At 37.5% G+C, this 18,522-nt stretch overlaps 1 protein-coding gene across 6 annotated transcripts in view; it reads right to left on the bottom strand.

The window, feature by feature from the left end:
* TAFA2 (TAFA chemokine like family member 2) overlaps positions 1 to 18,522 on the bottom strand; it is a 186,207-nt gene that overhangs the window by 152,638 nt on the left and 15,047 nt on the right. The window contains exon 2 of one of the 6 annotated variants that reach the window (XR_005604501.1): positions 12,016 to 12,089. The exons of the other annotated variants lie outside the window; for them this stretch is intronic. The gene's annotated coding sequence lies outside the window, so the exon portion shown is untranslated. The remainder of the gene's footprint in view (positions 1 to 12,015; positions 12,090 to 18,522) is intronic. 6 annotated transcript variants of the gene reach the window in all.

The raw sequence follows: 18,522 nt of genomic DNA on the forward strand, positions 1-18,522 counted from the left end.
AAATGAATAAAACAATGTTTGGACACAAAATATATAAGTACATACATAATCCAATTTGAAGTACTTTTATGTGTACCATATGTATTCCAGGAATACAATTCAAACCTCATCTTTTTCCATTTCTCTCATCCTGGTACACTGTTTAAATGTGAGATCTCTCACACTCCTGAACAGGTGATATGTAGAAGTGAGGTGTTGACGCTTCAAATCAAGTACACAGGACTGCTCTGATGCTCCCTTGAAGAGGTTCCATATGACAAAGTGAATATTTATATTATTTCTCTAAGTCCTTCTTAAGTTGCTAGTGAGGTCCATTAACCTAATCACAGGATCTGAGAGATCTTCTTCTTCAATTCTCTTTTTGCTGAAACTCTCACCTAATCCTTGTCCTCAGTGAAAAAGTATCCAACCTCTCTCCCTCACTCTACCCTGTGCCCTTGAAGCATCCCTGTAACAGTCATTTCAGCAATTCAGAGCACAGGAAAGACACTGCCGTGAAGATGAACAGGGTATGAGGTCAGCTTCTTTTTATGGGCTGCAGAAATCCAATGGAAATACCAGTGGCTCTGTTAAGGCCACTAAATATGAATTTCCATGCTGCATCAGAAAAAGATGGCCTGCTACTGTATTGCATCCTGCACAAAATATCCACAGAATACTTGAAATAAAGCTTACAAATTACTATATCTGACAAACCTTTGCTCTTTACAGAATTAAATAAAAATTTCCAAAATTTTTATCTTTGCATTTTCTGATCTAGGTAGCAAGTTTAAGAGCATAAAAAAAACCAAAACCAAAACAAACTAAACCAAAAACAAGCCCCAGAGGCCTGGTGTAATATCAAGTTCTAACAAGAAAGATCTGAAATACGAAGCTGCCACCATAACCTCTATTTTCTGCTTCCAACTTGGTACAAGGATACAAAGGGAGAAGTTCCATTTGGATGTATTTTTAAAATCTTAACCACAGAGTTCAAAAAAATACAAAGTTTATTTTATTAGTTAATACAAAGTTAGGTTGATTCTAAAATAGAATTACAGAAAAAGACAGAATCCACAGTTACATTGTTTAGAGTTGTTCTGCAGAAGTTTGACTATTTGGTTCAGGTTTCCTCTTACACATGCAAAAGAAAAATGAAACACAGAGCATACCCTTAGAGAGAGGGAAGTGATCTTCATGGTAGAGTGGCACAAAGCTGACAAAAAAATTCTCTTCAAAACTTCAGACATTCTCGGCAGAACCCTTTAATAGAAAGATTTGTTTTTGAAGACTAACAAGGATAAGGTACAGATCATCTGCAGGACATCTCAAAGCACCTAAGGTGGATGCTCTGAACTGCATATCCTCTGGATGTGTGGTCCTTATTGACATAGGAAAAGTCATGAGAGGACTGTGATAGATGTCCAGAGCAAAGGAATACTATGAATTTTTTTTAAGAAAATAATGATTTTTGGATATCTGAAGTAGACAGTAACAAAATGTCCTCTGCTGCACAGACATACTGTCTCACTGTGGTTCTGAGTAACTGATGCACCACTGAATTTCTGCTCCTCTCAAAGAGCATTTTAGAAGCACAACAAATACAGAGGTGTTTCAGTATACAGGAGCTTAGATCTGCCATACCCTGCTCTGTGGAAAGCTCACTCAGACCTAGGTTTACCATTACACAGTGCCTAAAAAAAATGAGCAGCTTTTCTGGGAAACAGGCAGGTAACCAAATCACAAAATCACTAAAGTAACTAAATGCTATTAAGATTATATTTCAGAATAAAGATTTGGTTTCCTCATCTTCTTAGCTACCCTCTATCTCTCCTTTTCCTAGTTTAGCTGAAATTAAAATGGGGTTTCTTGTCCAAGATGATTGCCTCTCATGGAGGAGGAGAGGAACCAAAGAAGAACCAAGACTCTCCTCTGCCGCCTTGCAGGCCTCAGAATTGCTTCATTCTCTTGCACTTGGACATGATATTATGTGTGAGGATTATTTAGTGAGAATTTAGCATCAGGAGAAATACTAAGTGTGCAAACTGCTTATTTCATTCATAGCTGCTCTTTTGCTATTAATACCATACAAAGACTGATCACAGTATTTATGAGAAGACATGAAATTCGGAATGAGAGAGTTCAACACAGCAGTGCATCTCTTCTGCCTGGTTTTGGTGCTTCAGGGTGCACTGAGGGACACTGTCACCCAGGTTCCTGTTCCTCTGAACCTATAATAAACAAACACCAGCAGAAGCATGTACGTCATGTCAGCTTGGGCTTCCTGAGTCTGCACACAAGCTGAAACCATGACTCAGTGACAGGGACTTTCTCACTGCTCCCTCTGAAGTGTCACACAGGCACAGTCTGTAATACTTTGACAAGCTAATCCAGAGAAAGGGTGTCAAAACAACACCAAAGGTGTGCAAAATGGGAGTCTTAGCACAGAGGAAAGCAAGCAAAAGGCACGAAGACTGGCAAGATGCAGAGAGTCCAAGTGACAATACATACAAACAAATTTAGGGACAAATGCATTATTGTCCCCATGACCTCCACATGAGTCCCCCTGACATTACAGAGAACTGTGGAGGTTGGTCTCAGCCTGTACTCCATCTGACAGGCTATCAAATAAATGCAGTATCTCACCTTCTCCTCTTCATGAATTTGCCACGCCAGATCAAAGAAGTGGGAATCTGGGACCAGTGCAGTACTGATGCAGCTGGCAGAGTTGTTTATTTGAGAGGCTAAATTCAACCTTCGCTTGGTCGAATAACTTAATTGTGCTTACTGGGAGTCTGCTTTTTAAAAGGTTCAATTCTTTCTGCTGCCAAGAATCAGAGTTTGCTTTCAGCATGAAATTATCTCAGGGGAAGGCTTTTCTGAGCCAAACCAGTCCAAAAGTATTCTTAATTGCTTTCCATGCTCTTGTGAAACATGAGATTATGCAGCAAATCCACATTCTAAACCAGAAAAATTAAGGAGAGAGAAAGGTGAAAAAACAACCTGACAGAAGAAAATAATAATCTTAACCACATACCCTAAATAACAAAATGCAACTTCAGACATTTAGAGTTTTTAACAATTATTGTGCCCCGCATGGAAAACTACAATCAGGTTACATTAACAATGGCACATAGACTATGCAGACCTATTTAAATAAGAATTTCAAATAGAACACTATTTGAAAACTCTTTGACTGGATACAGATGCATATTATATTTTATTTGTAAATTGTCCCATAAATTCAACTGAACTTATAAGATAGAGAGAGCCATTTGAAGGGTAAATAAATTTTCCTTTGTCTTGATTTGCTTTTACTAATACATCAGAAGTTTCAGGAAAGAAGAGATTATCTTTCATGCTAGAATAGCAATGCTGACACAACAATATCCAAACGATCATTGAAAAACATTCGTCTACAGATAGTTTTCATCTATTGTACTGAACTACAAACATATTCCTTCAGGGTTTGGTGGCAATGCCTCAATATGAAGGTAGACAAAAGGAGCAGTGGAATACAGCTTCTGTAATCAACAGCTTTATGCTCTTCAAAATGTCTAGGATTATGTCAGGGAAATTCAGAGAATTTCTCAAGTTTAGATAACAAGGAACTAGAAAGCTTTGCAGACAGATTAGTTAGAAACAGAATGTCTATAAGTCTTATGAACGATTTAATACAGATATGGGTGCAGATGGGTCAAATAGATATCAGTCTAAATCATACAGGATGTGACAAGTTTTGTCTCTTCAGTGATCCTTCTGTCAGCTTGAATAATTTGCAGAGGAATATATCTGGTTTCCCCCCTCATCTACAGAAGCATCTCATTCTGTCATTCTGTAAAAGTAAGTATCCAAGCAGGAAGCCTTTTCTAAATCTATTCACAAACACACTCATGAGTATGTCTGAAAATAATTGTACAGGAAGCTCTAAGCATTGAGGTGACTTAAATACTTACTTTAAAAAAAGGTATAATTTATAAATGTTCCCTGATCTTTCTCTCTGTAAACAGAATACAAGAAGAGCAATCCATAATTAGTGGCAGCTCAGCTTAAAGTCAGGGGATGTCAATATACTAAGAAAATTAGGAGTCTGACATAAAATCTTTCAGGCTCGAAGCAATCTTAGGTGAGACACTTGCTAAAACAGGCAGATGACAGGAACATGCAACACAGGTTGGCCAATGCACACCATATGAAATACTCCCGCCTACAGCCATGTTTAAAATTAGCATGCCACTCACCAGAAATAATAACAGTTTTTCAGTACATCATGCCATTTCACATTAAGTTGGAATGAGTTGGGCTGAAGCAATGCACATAGAAAAGTAAAAGATCTGTAGTCTCTCCACTATTCTGTATAAAATATACAGTATCTACAGGTCTCATAAGCGTCCATGGTAAGGTGTGTCTGCTTGGAAGCAATTTAGAGATATTTGACCAAGTCCTCAATTGAAAAGCAGATTTTATTAGATTCAATCTCATTAAATAACTTAATATTAAATTTCTTCTAGATTAGACATACATTCTCAGAAGCTGGATATTTTTCAAATTCAGATGATGCAGTACCCTATAAGTAAGTTAGACATCTATCATCTATCAGCATTGAGCCTGTTCAATAAGCATTTGGACAATGCCCTCAGGCACATGGTGTGATTCTTGGGGTGTCCTGCACAAACCCAGGAGTTGGACTTGATGATCCTGATGGGTCCCTTCCAACTCAACATGGTCTGTGAGGCCTTAGATGCAGTCTGAAATATTAAGGAAAATGCACTACACAAAATCTGTTTAGCACCTCTTAAATGATTTAACAAATAATTCTTCTCCAGTGGTGCTGCTTCTAATGGAATCATAGATACAATTGATTACAGACAAAAATATTGCTATATAAAATTATTTTTCATAACATTTGCAGAACACTCCTTAATCCAAAACAATTATAAGAAAAATCTAGATTCTACAAAGTGACTTGATTTGGTAAATCTGGCTTATTTGAATTAGGGGTACTTTTAACAGAACTCTGTGTATCAGGGATGAACTATTCACATTGCTCTTACTGTATGAGAAACTTAAAATAATTTAGAAGGTAAGATGATTGATTGATCGATTGATCGATCATAGGCGTGCAGCATGGTACAGTGTCATGACATATATTTACTTTTAATAACTGTTGAATGGGACATTGATGGAAATGTTGTACTGTGCACTGTAAGGTACTACATATCACAAAGCCCATCTGCAAAGTGAATGAAAAGGAACAAGGAAAGAAGTTCCCCAAACCTCTCTTTTTCACCCCTCAATACTTTGGGAAGAGAACTCATTTAGAAAGTAACACCAGGATATATATGCTAGATCCCAAGTAACTGCATCATGACCAACAAGTACAAAAAAAGAATGACAGGATTTTCACATATGTGGAAAAAGGAACCCATTGTATTTGCTTAAATTAGTATAAAAAGTTCAGACCCCACATAAGTTACCTTCAGCAGATCTGTACAAACATTGGAGTTTGTAGCTGAGGCAATAAAGAAGGGAAAAAATAGAATAAAACAAAAAAAGGTTTCTCTTCAGCAAAGAAGAATTACAAAAATTCTCTTTAAACTTTTAAGTTTTGCCTGACTCAAAAGGGCATTTTTTATGGTTTTGGTGTCACACTTTTCAATCATTTTAGAATCCAGGTCACTTCAAAAAAAAAAAATCATTTAAAAAAAAAAAGTCATTTCAAAGCAAAATTGAAGTAATTTCATTTCTATAACATTAGAACATTGTATAGGCTTGAATACATGTATGTTTCCCCTAAAACCTAAGAACATTTTTATGTTTTCAAAAAACCCTTTTATTCCCAACCAAATCTGTTTCCCAGACTGCAACCCATTTCACATTTCAGCCTCTCCTTACCACATCACTGAACCTGTACATCAAGTAAAAATGTATCTCAGAATATGTAAAATAAAAAGGTAACACTGTGTAAATTAAAATCTCCAAATGTCGATTCTACATTATATCATACTGTTGTTCACTGATCTTTTCCATCATTCCCTTTTCAAAGGACTGTGTGTAAAGGCTGTAGAAGAGGTGATGTTAACATTATACTCAGTGGTATTTTTCTCTTCTGCAATAATTATACAGAGAGAAAGTCAAAACAAGTGTAATGACTCATAAAAGATTAGCAAAATGCTCACATGTAAGTAGAACTCTTGTGATGACATCTATAGAGGAACATCATTGGTAATCTTACATTTGACAAACCAAAACCATGAGAAAAGGTATTAGAAGACTGGACAAAACTCTCAGCCTAATGTAGCTCTGAAGGGAACTCACGATTGGCAGATTAAGATGGGAAAAAGTTGTTCCACTCCAGTAAGATCATCATGGTATGCATAAATAAAAAATGCATATAGGTACACCTTCATGCTCTGGTCACTCTTGAGGTATTGATTTTCAAAGTCCCTTGGAAGATTTCCTTAAGAGCTGCATAGCTAAATCCCAGAGACAGCAATAAAAATCTCAAGTATCCATTCAAAGTATTTAAAGACTGCTTACTTTTGAGTCTCATTAGGTATGATGAAATCTCAGACCTGTACTCAGATAAACTATATGCAAAGCAAAAGTAAGAGCTTTTCACACAATGAAAAAAAAAGAACAAAACTTAATCCAAAGTTTAAAACCCCACTCACTAAGAGTAAGCATTTTGAAAAGTTTGTGCCATCCATGTTTGACTGAGCAGAACAGAAGCTTAAACGTAAGCTTGTGAGGCCTTTTTGGGTACTGATAACCTTTTATTAACCTAAACTTTCTGTTAAAAATTGGTTTCTTCCCTGTATTTTCAAGTGGGACTGCTGCCTGGAGTGGGAGATTTTCCCACCATTGTCACTGATACTTCTTAATTTCAGTTTGTTTTCATCTCAGTAACAGAACCACAAAAAATAGATCAAAGCAAAGTCTTGAAAAATTGTAAATAACATTAATTACATTTACAGTTAAGAAACAGCAAGGTTTTGTCAGTCTAAATGAGCATCTTAAATCGTGTTTAAAATTCAGCGTTTTATAGAAATGTTTGTTCTGATATTTTAAAAATAATTCAAAATTAACTTCTAGTAGGAGAGAAAATCATCAACTGCAACACCAGTACAGAGGTGGTTTTATCCTCCCTGGTGTTAAGGTGATATGTGGCTTCCATATCATGCCTCACATTCCCACTTAATCAGAGAAACAAGACATCTTTTGAAAACATTTTCCCAAGTAGCAAGTTTACAGCTCCTCTAATAAGAGTTCCTACAGAATTCACATATTTTCTGAGGACTTTTACTTTACTTTGTGATCCAGAGAAAGCAGACAAAAGAGAGTCTTTCCCCTTACCAGAGGGCAATTTACTCTTCACAGGTGTATCACTCTGGAAATCCAGTCTGCCTGCTCATGAGAACAGTTGTACAGGACAAGACTGAAAGTACATCTCCTCCCATAAATAGTTTCTAACAGGCAGCAGCAGCAGGAGCCTTGTAAGAAGTTTATACACTGCTTGTAAGAGGATAAACATGCAGTGATCATTTCCCCGTGCTCACAACTTCTAGCAATTTGCATCTCATTTAATTCCTGAGGCAGAAAGGGCATTTTTTATTTTTCATAAGAACTTGGTGGAATTTTCTTCATGGAAGTGACCATTTCTGAGTCAAGTACACTTTTAGAGCCCACAACAATCTGCAGCATGCAGTTCTGCACCTCAACCACAAACCATACTAAGAACACCCTCTGCCTCTCTACAAGGCCCATCGTTGTTCTCCTCTTTCTTCTCCATCCATACATACTTTGGCATTTCTTTCACACTCTTCCATCACTCTGTCCAACCCAGGGAATTTCAAAATTTCCTGATCCCTAGCTGATTACTCCTGCATGGAAGACAGCTGATCTGCTACAAAGCTTGAACTCTCCAAACATTATGAATTACATATGCCACTTGCCTGTCATATCCATCTTGAGATCAAGAAAATTTCAGGGCTCTTCCCATCTTTGTAATTAATATTCTTGTCCTCTAGTGTTGTTATGTGAGGAAACCATAGGTCACAGTACCACCTTATTTGGGTTGAATACTTACAATCTGGTGCACCTGTCCTCTTACTGTTTTCCTAGATAGTTAAGATGCAAGATCAGATAAACAAAGATCAACAGCACCACCTTGAATCAAAATCTGTTATCAATTACACTCTAAAAAGCCTAAAGAATTCCGGAAGCATGTTGTAATATATTCCCTTCAACCCACACTGCTAAGCATATGAGACAAACACCTAGGAGTCGTGACATTTTTTTCAATTATTGGACTTTGAGTGAGATCCCCAGCTAAGAGAACATGCTCTGCCAAGTGCCTGAAGAAAACCATAACCTCCATAGGGCATCACCTTGGAAGGTACAGGATCTGTTGAGAGCCTGAAGGAATAATTAACTAGAGATGGTCATAACACTGCAGACAGATGGCAAGGAACTAGCCAGGGAATGTAGAAGTTCTCCTACAATGCCTTTTTGACAATTTTATGCAGCCTGCCATTCCAGAATAATCACATACACTGAACCCAAAACTAAGTACTTTCCACAATCAAAAGGCCACCTTTGTCACCATACCTGTTCTTTCAAAAAGTTCAGGTTGAATTCCAAAACAGATTTCTGACTTTAGAGGAAAACTTAAAGGAAAAGGTTTCTATTCAGTTCCCCATCAGAGTAATGACATATTCCAAAAGCATGAAAATGATGTAGCGTTGATACTCTCTGGTAGTGGTTATTTTTTTTTTTCCACTTTCAACCTTCATTGGGAATCTCAGTCAATTTATATCACAGAAGAATCCGTCTCCTACCTACAATGGGCAATTTGTCTTTTTCTGTTTGAAAAATACTTTCAAGAATGTGTCCCTACACAGGGGAAACAAGATTGCATTAGAAGCCCTGAGTATAGGTAACTCCTTCACCCAGACATCTTCTGGTATACACTGGATGAGATACTCAAAATACCCATCAAAACCATATGCTCATCCAAAAAAACCAATTAAGTTTACTGTCCATTTACAAAGACTTTTTTTGTCAGAATAATGCAAGTACTCAGAGAAAGACTGCCACACGAAGTTTTGTCAAGATCCTTGCTAACTTTAAAAATCTTAAGCAAAATTTTTAGTTGAAAATAAAAACAGGTATAAACAAAATTGGCCCAGCTTTGTATTTGTACAAAGATCTCAAAGTCTTGTCACTTCTGCAAGCAGAACATTTAGAAAGAATTTTATGGAGGTTTGGAACCCTGAGTATTCAAACATAGGCCTGAGGTCTTTTAGAACATCACAAGTTTCCAGAAAACAGTTTTAAAATCTGAGCTGCAAAAAGTATAAAGTTCTGCAGAGATGACTGTCTTCCCTGAGACATGACAGGGTGTTTCCCAGCCTTTTTTGGAGGCTAAACAGCCATGTGTATTTCTGCTCACTCACAGACACAAGCCACTGTCCTAAAAGAAGACTCAGCACCTGGTTTGGTGCAAATTGAGCCCATCTTCTTCTAAAGCAGCAAGAATTCTCATGCAATAACAAGCGTAGCAAGTATATATATTCTCAAATGTTTTTACCAAAGCTGGTAGAGATAAAGACATCATTTGCTGCACCCCTTTGACAATGTTATTATTTGACTTCTCAGCATGTCTTGTGGGTGATGAGATCTCCCAAACCTGAGTTCAGTCCCCCTTACACATTGAACAAGCATTATCTTTCTCACATCTATAATCTTGTTATAAACTGTGTGAAAACTTCCATGAAGTTATGCTGCTGGAAAGCAGCCTAACTTATCTGCAGTTTCCAGGAGAAAACCTTCTTGTATAATGCACCAGGACAGATCCTGGTTCAAAAATAAAAGGCTACAATGTCTTACGTAAATCTGGGGGTTGAGTGAAGAAAGGGCAGCGATCTGGAGGTCATAAATATTCTGGCTATGCTCACTCCATATGCTCTCAAGTTCAACTATAAATAGCCTTCAAATAGCTACACACTTCAAGAAAGTTGAGTAACTCAGCTTTCACTTTGTAATGTGAGGGTAAAAGTCTAATAAAGCCACAGAAGGGCAGAGGAAAAGAGCTGCTGAAGCCATGTAGACATCTGCTGAAAGGGTCCTAGCTGTGAATTTCCATAGAGAGAACCAGCTGGCTTTAACACAGACAAAGAAATGAGAAAGTACAAGGCCAGCCAGAACAAGGTCAGCTCTGTGTGGGGAGCAAGCAAAGCAGGTAACACTGACATGAGTAGTCTATAAGAGGCAGAAAGGAACAGCCACATACACCTCTGCCTCCACACATCTAATTCGCACCAAATTCTACAGCCAGTTATGACTTTAGACTATTTTCTTTTTACATATCAATACAAGTTTTACATATTTATATGTTTGGGATCAAAAGTACTGAAAACAGAAGCTGGGTCATCTGCCACCCCTTTCTGGCCAATTTATTAGTAAACTTTATTGTCTTTGAAATACATTTTCAAGCAAAAACTACTGATGTGCTCGACCCTACCTGTAGCCTGCTGGTTCCCTCTTTTGAAAATTTTTGTGTTCCTTCCAGCTGCTGGCACTGCCTACACAAACTATTATTCCTGGGCATCCCAGGTAGCAGCAGCTGAATTTGGACACAACCACCAGACCTTACTGTGCCAGAGTTGCTTCTATCATACGGCCCTTGGAACAGCTCTCACTGAGTTCTCAATGTGGCAATGAAAAGGACTTTGTCATCTGTTTGGATTCATGCACAAGTGCCATCCATCACTTCAGAAATTGCTCTTCCCACACCCTAAAATTACAATTTTGGATAGAGACGGAATTGTAAATAAATATCCCAAGAACACTCAAAAGAGAAGCTGACTCTTTTCCCCTTCCATGACATCAAGGCAGGTGAGCCACAGCAGTAAGCAGGAAAAGAATCTAATCAACATTAGCTTCTTCTTGGTCATTCATACTAGCATGCTACTTGTCTTTCGACAGTTACATCTAAAAGTCCTCAAAACACCCAAACAAAAAAAAAAAAAAAAAAAAAAAAAAAAAAAAAAAAAAAAACCACCCCACATTATATCTTAGTTCTTCTTCAAGGACATTACCAAAAAATCTCAATTTCAATAAACTCTTAGTAATCACAGCCCATTTATTTTGAAAATAAAACTTTTTTAAAATGAACAGTCTTCTCTTCCAAGCAATCAAAGAAAAGCAGATTATGAAATCTAGTATTTGATCCATTTTGCACAGGCATGGTTCAGAAAACATTTATGCTTAGGCCACAGATCCATACATACACCACTTCCTCTCAGAAGTCTCTAGATGAGGCAAGCTCATTGATCTAAGATTTTGTGGATTTGAAGTTTTTGAAGGGCAGCCAAAACTTTCACATCATTTTTCTGCTCTTTCCAGAACTTGAGGTCTCGCTTCATTTTCCTAAAACATTTAGACGTATTTACATTGTAAACAACATTATGCTGAGAAGTATGAAGTGGGAAAGGTCAAAAAAAGAAAGGCATCTTTAACATTTTGTTTTGTATTTCAAGTTAACCATTGAGGGCAGATTTTATTCTAAAAATAACTCTTGAGGTCTGTACTGAAAAACAATGTGGGTTCACTTTGTTTGTTTGTATGTTTTTTTAAATGTTGTCACGTTCCTCTATCTGGCACTATTTGAAGATGCACAACTTCAATTGCTTGGCCCCTATGTTTACTGTAAAACACTTTCAGATAATACGGGGATGACCTTTCTCCACAGAACTGCCATCTCATGAACACTGTCTCTCCCTAAGGCCTTTGAAGGTCACACCCTAACTGAATCTAATTGACTGCTAAAGATCCTGAAAGCACTTACTCAGCTTCAGACAGAGCACAAGAGCTGCACACTGCTGAACTACTCATCAGTGTTAGATGTTTACTAAGAATTCAAAGTCTTTTTCCAAGAGTCAGCTACCCCAAGCAGCTTCCAAATGGGGGATGTTGTCTCCCATGTTTTTCTTCAACCTTAATTAGTACCATGTCAGAGAACACATTCCATACCCAACTTCTCTGTTTCTGGAGAAATTTCAGTCCTCCAAACTGAAGGGTTGAAAACCAGTACCTTCAGTCCAGACCTAAAAAAAATACAAAGCCTGATTTGTAAATCATCTGCCTACAAGATGAGGGGTTCCAATTTGCATAAGTCATCACAGGCACTCAGTAATGCTCTAGTGCACCTGGTACGAGACGCACAGTATATATCCCCAACAGAGGACAGTAAATTTCCAATATACAGAGTCATCAACAATACAGCAATCTCATGAGATCAAACAGAATGTGCAAAAGGTAAGATTCATAAAAGGACATACTTTTCCTTTAAAATTCAAACACATCAATACAAAATGTCCAGGTCACCATAGATAACTGCATGGCTATGCAAGCTCTCATTTTCCATAACTTTGAAAATTGCTCTCCAAATTATGATGTCAAAATACAGCATTTTCAATAATTACAAGCAAAGTCACAAAAGCATTCCTCTGTAGAATTTTAAAAAATTCAACTTATATGATGGATCAAAATCTGTTAGTCCTGAACCACAGAAAAATCCAAAAAGTTTGATGACCTGGTTCCAGGACTGGGCAAAGTTTTGCTATATTCAGGAAGGAGCATGGCTAGGACACAGAGATTACTTTATATCACCTCACATCATTTTTGGGAGGGAGCAGGAGGAAGGGTCAGGGAAGTGCTCCCTTCAGGGTTGGCACAGCTTGGAAAAGGGAGTGGCCAGGTATTGCCTATTGTCAGGGGGTTTCTGTGTGAATCATTTATTTCTTGTACCCTCTGTCATTAGTACTGTTACTGCTGCTGTTAGTTTTCTTATCTCACTGCTGTTTCCAGTAAATGTTGTTATCTCAGCCTTTTGTGCCTCCAATTCTCCTCTCCATCGCACCACAGGAGAATGAAGTGAATGAGCAGCACACAGTTTGGAGAGTCCCAGTGGGAGCACTAAATTGGGGAGTACCACTCCGAAACCAAGATATTTGGTCAGCTGTTTTTTTCTGTTCGCAAACCAAGTTTAGATGTATTTACGGACCAACAAAAAATACCTGCAGAAAACTCAGATATGGTCCTTGGGGTAACATGCATGTATCCTGATAGCTTTGTCTCCCATGAGCAGGAAAAGTGATTCAGACTCTGTTTGGACTAGTTAAGGTGAATATTGCTTCAAGGTTGTTTCACTAAGGATTGAAACAGTGAATGTCACAACTCAAAATGCATTGAATTTCAGTCCTTGCACTTAAGAGCCACATCTTTTTATCTCAAGGCTGTAACAGCTCTCTCAAGCATCGGAAGTCCACAGTGATTCTAACCTTGTAGCTGACACAACAGCATCCCCTGTCTAACTAAGCTTTCTAACTAAAGCACAAAGGCAAAGGACCTTCTTGTCACCTGTACTGCATAACAGCTACAGTCACTGAACTAAATAAGCTGAACTAGAAATGCCAACCCATCCTATGTGCAGTGAGGATGCAGTTCCTACAACAATTTGTTTAGTGGTCGAGACCTAAAAATGTCTTACACCACATTTGGCTAGAAGCCAAAAATTTCAATTAAATGAAATGGGAAAAAAAGAAATTCAACACGCTACTTGCAATCAGCAAACTTCTCTCTCAGGAATGTTTCACACAAGTTTTTGGAGAAAATACCCACTGCAGGTATCATTACAGCAAAGATGCACAAAAACATTATTTAGGCAAAGATTCTTTGAAGATGGGGATTAGTTTGTCTGAGTAGACTACTTGAGCACAAACCTTACTAATGTCCATCTCCTTTTCCCAGGACTTCATGACAGCCTTTTAAGCAAGCTGTACCTCCAGAAAATTTTCAAAACTTTGGCCTGCTTAGTGTAGAGAAGTTTCATACAGATTTGAGAGAGGACTCTTCTGGGCAGATAGATTAGCAAGTAGTTTAAATTTGATTTAACTAGGGAACTTGATTAAAATACAGTGTTGTTTTTTCAGCATATGGGCTGAATTGTATGCACATAATCTTTTTACATGCACAAATGACAGTAAGTTATGCAGGCTGTCTCACAATTTGCACATGCAATCTTAATTTGTGCTCACAGAAAGTTCCCACTTGTAGTTGCAGAACCGCAAATTATAACTGAGGTCAATGGAAGCTCTAAGAACTTCATATCCCTAACATAAAGTACCATGGGCAGGCATCAGCTGAAAATGCTGGACCTGCTGTCCAAAAAATGTTTTCACTGGGGATGATTTGGTTTATTGGCTCTGAGAAAGACATCTGCATTACCCAAAATAAAATCTGCTGTCTCTTCATGTTGAAGTTTCATTCCCATGAACACTAAGCAGTGCTGCTAAGGTAGCCCAGAAGATCAGATGGACACTACAAAAAAAAAACAAGTGAGCTCCCCAGAAAGCAGACTTCCTGGTCTACATTTAGAGTGAAAGTAGGATGAAAGTCAAGATTTTAGTGAGAGTTTTTCCGATGCTCTCTTCTGTGCTGCTATGAAAAGGATATAAAATTCTATGTAGAATTAAGTAACGGTAGCAAAATTTCTTTTGGGAAATGATGCTGATGTACTCATTTGGGGAGGCTTGTGAGGAAATGAAAGGTGAAGAAACTCAGAAGAACTTGAAAAGTTCTGTAAGCTCCCTCATTTTTTTATTCTAGAAATGGCAATTGATTATAAATACATCTATATAGCAATCAAAATAAAACCTGCTTAAAGCTAAAAAAGGTAAATAGTAAATTTTATGTAAATAGTGACCCCAACTTAATAATGCAATCTGCTTTTTATGGAGAAAGAATTTACTGACTCTTGACAGATATTCACTACAAACACAATATATATGTATGCTGATTAATATGGGTCCTACAAAAGCTGCCACAAAAATAGCCTAAAAATAGGTAAATCAGTTTTATTTTCTGTGCTTTTGTGTTTGCTTACAGCAGGTACTTATGCATGTATACAAAATGTGAGCTGCTTCCTGAAGATCGTGCACTGTTGCAGCCTTCAAATACTTCTATGCCATCTAAGAGATAGAGAGAGTGGTGGTTTGGAAGTTTGGAAGGCACAGCAGACATATTTCGCTTTGCACAAGTACTGTTTGTACTTGTTATCGTGAAATGAATGCATTTGCACAAACTCAGAAAAAAAAAAGACCCAAAGCAGATACAGCACTGCCTTGTTGCTAACCATCAGATACCTTATTTTAAAGCTGTTCTCATACAGCTCAAGGGAATTCTAGCCATATGCAGGCTCACGGTTCAGTCAAAACCTGGTCCAATATGTAATGATGCTTTGAACCAGGGCTGAAAAAAGTTCATCCCTCATTCATTTTTACCTAAATAGCACTCACCATCAGTGCAGCTGTACAAAATGCAGATGCTAATTCTTTCTATTATAGACAGGCCCTGGGGTTTTAAACTGCATCCATCAATATATGTATGTCTATCCACTCTAATATTTAAAGACAGATTAGGTCATTAGTTTTGAAGCTTGCAATTACAGTTGTCGTAACATACCACAAATAATGTACCAGAATTTTTAAATTTGTATAAGCATTCTAAAATCAAATTTAAAAAACCTTTTTTTTTTTTTGAAGGGGACATGTATAGAAGAATGGAGCTAAGTACATAAGAAGGATAATGTTTATTCACTGAGAGAATTCTAATCCTCAAATTCCTGCAGGAGCTTACAATTTCACCTGCCATAAAACATTTTGTGTCTGTATTACAATAGCATGAGAAACCTTTTTTTTTTAAATGTTATATATTTGGTTATTTGCATAATTTCTTGCAATTAAAATAACTCTTCACAAAATGGCATTTAGGATCTTTCCGACCATAATTAACATTTTTGCCTGGTTTGCAATTAATTAGTAAGTTAGAAAACAGCATTACTCAATACTGCCTGGACATTTCATCTCTAATTAGTCAGATATTGATGTTCTGCTAATAGAAGTGTCCTGCAAAAAAATACTTCACAAATATAACTATTGGAGGAATCAAGGCAGGTTCTTCCTAAGAGCCTTGAAGAACCTCAGCAAATAAAAATACAGTCAAAAATTACTTTGCAGCAACTGAGAAGAGAGTAATTCTGCAGAAGACAAAAAAAGGGGAATATGGGGAGAAGAGGGTACATTGCCTAATCATGTCAATATTGGGGCCCAAGCTTTTTGTTTACTAAATGAGTTCAGCTGTTGCTGTCTACACTAAGAATCACTTCACCACACAAATGATAAGCAGAAGTACTTCTTCTGTATAAAATTCTCTGTAATTCTGTAGTAAAGTGTTTAAGAATCTAAGAAGTAGCAAAGCATATGTATTCTTTATATTACTTACTCCCATTAGACAAAGGAAGGAGAGTTGCTTTGTTTTATGTTGGTCATTTTTTCTGTTCCATAGATTGATGCTATCCAGTGCCAATGAGCACAGTGGGAGTTTGGGGACTGATGCCAGTAGACCTGTATTCTACAAAGAGCCAAAACTAGAGAAGCTTAATGAATCACAGTCAAGTTGCTCATTAGAAAATCAAAACCCCAAAAGAAATCCTTGTTAATATTCTCAGTATTTTGATAAAACACTAGTAGATGTCAGAAATTATATACTTCCCACTCCTCATAGGCCAAGACACACGGACCACTGACTTAGAGCTGTACACTTAATGACAGGCAGATGCAGTGAGGACTGAGGACTGAAAGGCATCAGTCTTGCAAGTGAACCAAAGCAAAGGACAGAAAAATGTTTTGTTTTACCATTGTTCAGCACCTCATTCCTGAAAGGTCATGCTAAGTGCCACTGTCACAAAAATACTTAACACAGAATATACCTCTTTCAGGACTCCGCATTTGGTTTATTGCTGTGAAACTCTGTAAGTAGATTTCTACGCACATTCAGTATATGGTTATTCATTCTTGTGGAAACTTTTTCTCTCATTTCCTGCTGTTAGATCATAGTCCAGTAAATGCTTGTTCTGGAATTAACTATCCTTCTAGATGATGGTCTCAGCAACAAATCCTGATCTGAGAAATAAAATTTAATTGATGTCATGCTCCTTATAAACTAGAAGGAAAGTTGGAATCACCCTTTCCAGACTGACTTATAAAAGCCGATTATTTCTTTCTTATTATTACATATATGTATAATATGTGTAACATATTATATATTATTATTTTATTATTAAGAGTCTCTGATTATTTGTTTCTCTTAGAATTATCAGAAACATTAAATCTAGCTTAAACAGTTTGATTACCAGGCTCATAACTTGTAAGATATTCCAGATCTCAGTTTAATATCCAGACTTTCAAGGGGGTAACAGAGGGCTTTTTCACACATTAGGATTTTGTATTAGACTACAGCCCTGAACAACAGACAAAAATGAAATGAAAATAAAAGTTTTAGTAGAAATTGCCTCCAACGTTAATTAATTTCATAATTGTTTTATATGATGCTACTATTCTTTCTGTTTTCTATCAGTAACAGAGGTACCAATATGTTCAAGATTATGGCACCTAAATTTAGGCATTGAAATATAAGTACTCAGTTCAGTTAACTAAATCACAGAATCATTACGGTTTGAAAAGACCTCCAAGATCAAGTCCAACCTTTGTCCGATCACCACCTTATCCAATAAACCACAGCACTGTCATGTCCAGTCATTTCTTGAAGACCTCCAGAGATGGTATTCCCCCACCTTACTGGGCAGCCTGTTCCAGTGCTTAACTAACATTTTCATGAAAAATTTTTTCCTCATGTCCAACCTGAACCTCCCCTGATGCAGCTAGAGGCTCTGTCCTCTCATCCTCTCACAAGTTGCCTGTGAGAAGAAGCCGACCCCCACCAGGGTACAACCTCCTCTCAGGCAGTTGTCAAGAGTGATACAGTCTCCCCTGAACCTCCTCTTCTCCAGGTTAAACGCCTCCAGCTCCCTCAGCTACTCCTCATATGCCTTGTGCTCCAGACCATCGCCAGTTTCATTGCCCATCACACCAATATCCTTGTTGTGAGGGGCCCACATCTGGACACAGTCCTCAAGTTGCTGCTTCACCCATGCTGAGTAGAGAGGGAAACATGATGTCTGACATGTTATTGATCTGGTACATTGTTATAAACTCCATCCAAGTATCTTAAATATTTTGCCACATTTAAAATGTTCACTACGAATAGTTAAAATGCTACCTTTAAGGCAAGTTATTCAACTTAACCAACTTGCTGTGATTTGAAGTACAATTTAGTTGATCCAACGTAGATACCATGTTAAAGCAAGCAGAATCACTTTCTAGGTCTATTGATAAGCAACAGGATTCAAGTGCCCAAACATAACCATCTAGGGCCAACTGAGATGCCCAAGAGAAGGGATCAGCAGATGTCATGCAAGCTATTTTGCATCTGATTCAGATACGGTTCTGCAACCATCTGAGGCAGCACTTGGAGGCCAGACAAGATGCTCTGGAAAGTTTTAAATTATGTTATGCATCTGAACCCTACCCTGGATGTCACTTGACTATGAAGCTAAAGCACCTACCTCTCATGTAGGCA

This window comes from Corvus cornix, chromosome 1A (genome assembly GCF_000738735.6).
Source record: "Corvus cornix cornix isolate S_Up_H32 chromosome 1A, ASM73873v5, whole genome shotgun sequence".
Lineage (NCBI taxonomy): Eukaryota > Metazoa > Chordata > Aves > Passeriformes > Corvidae > Corvus > Corvus cornix.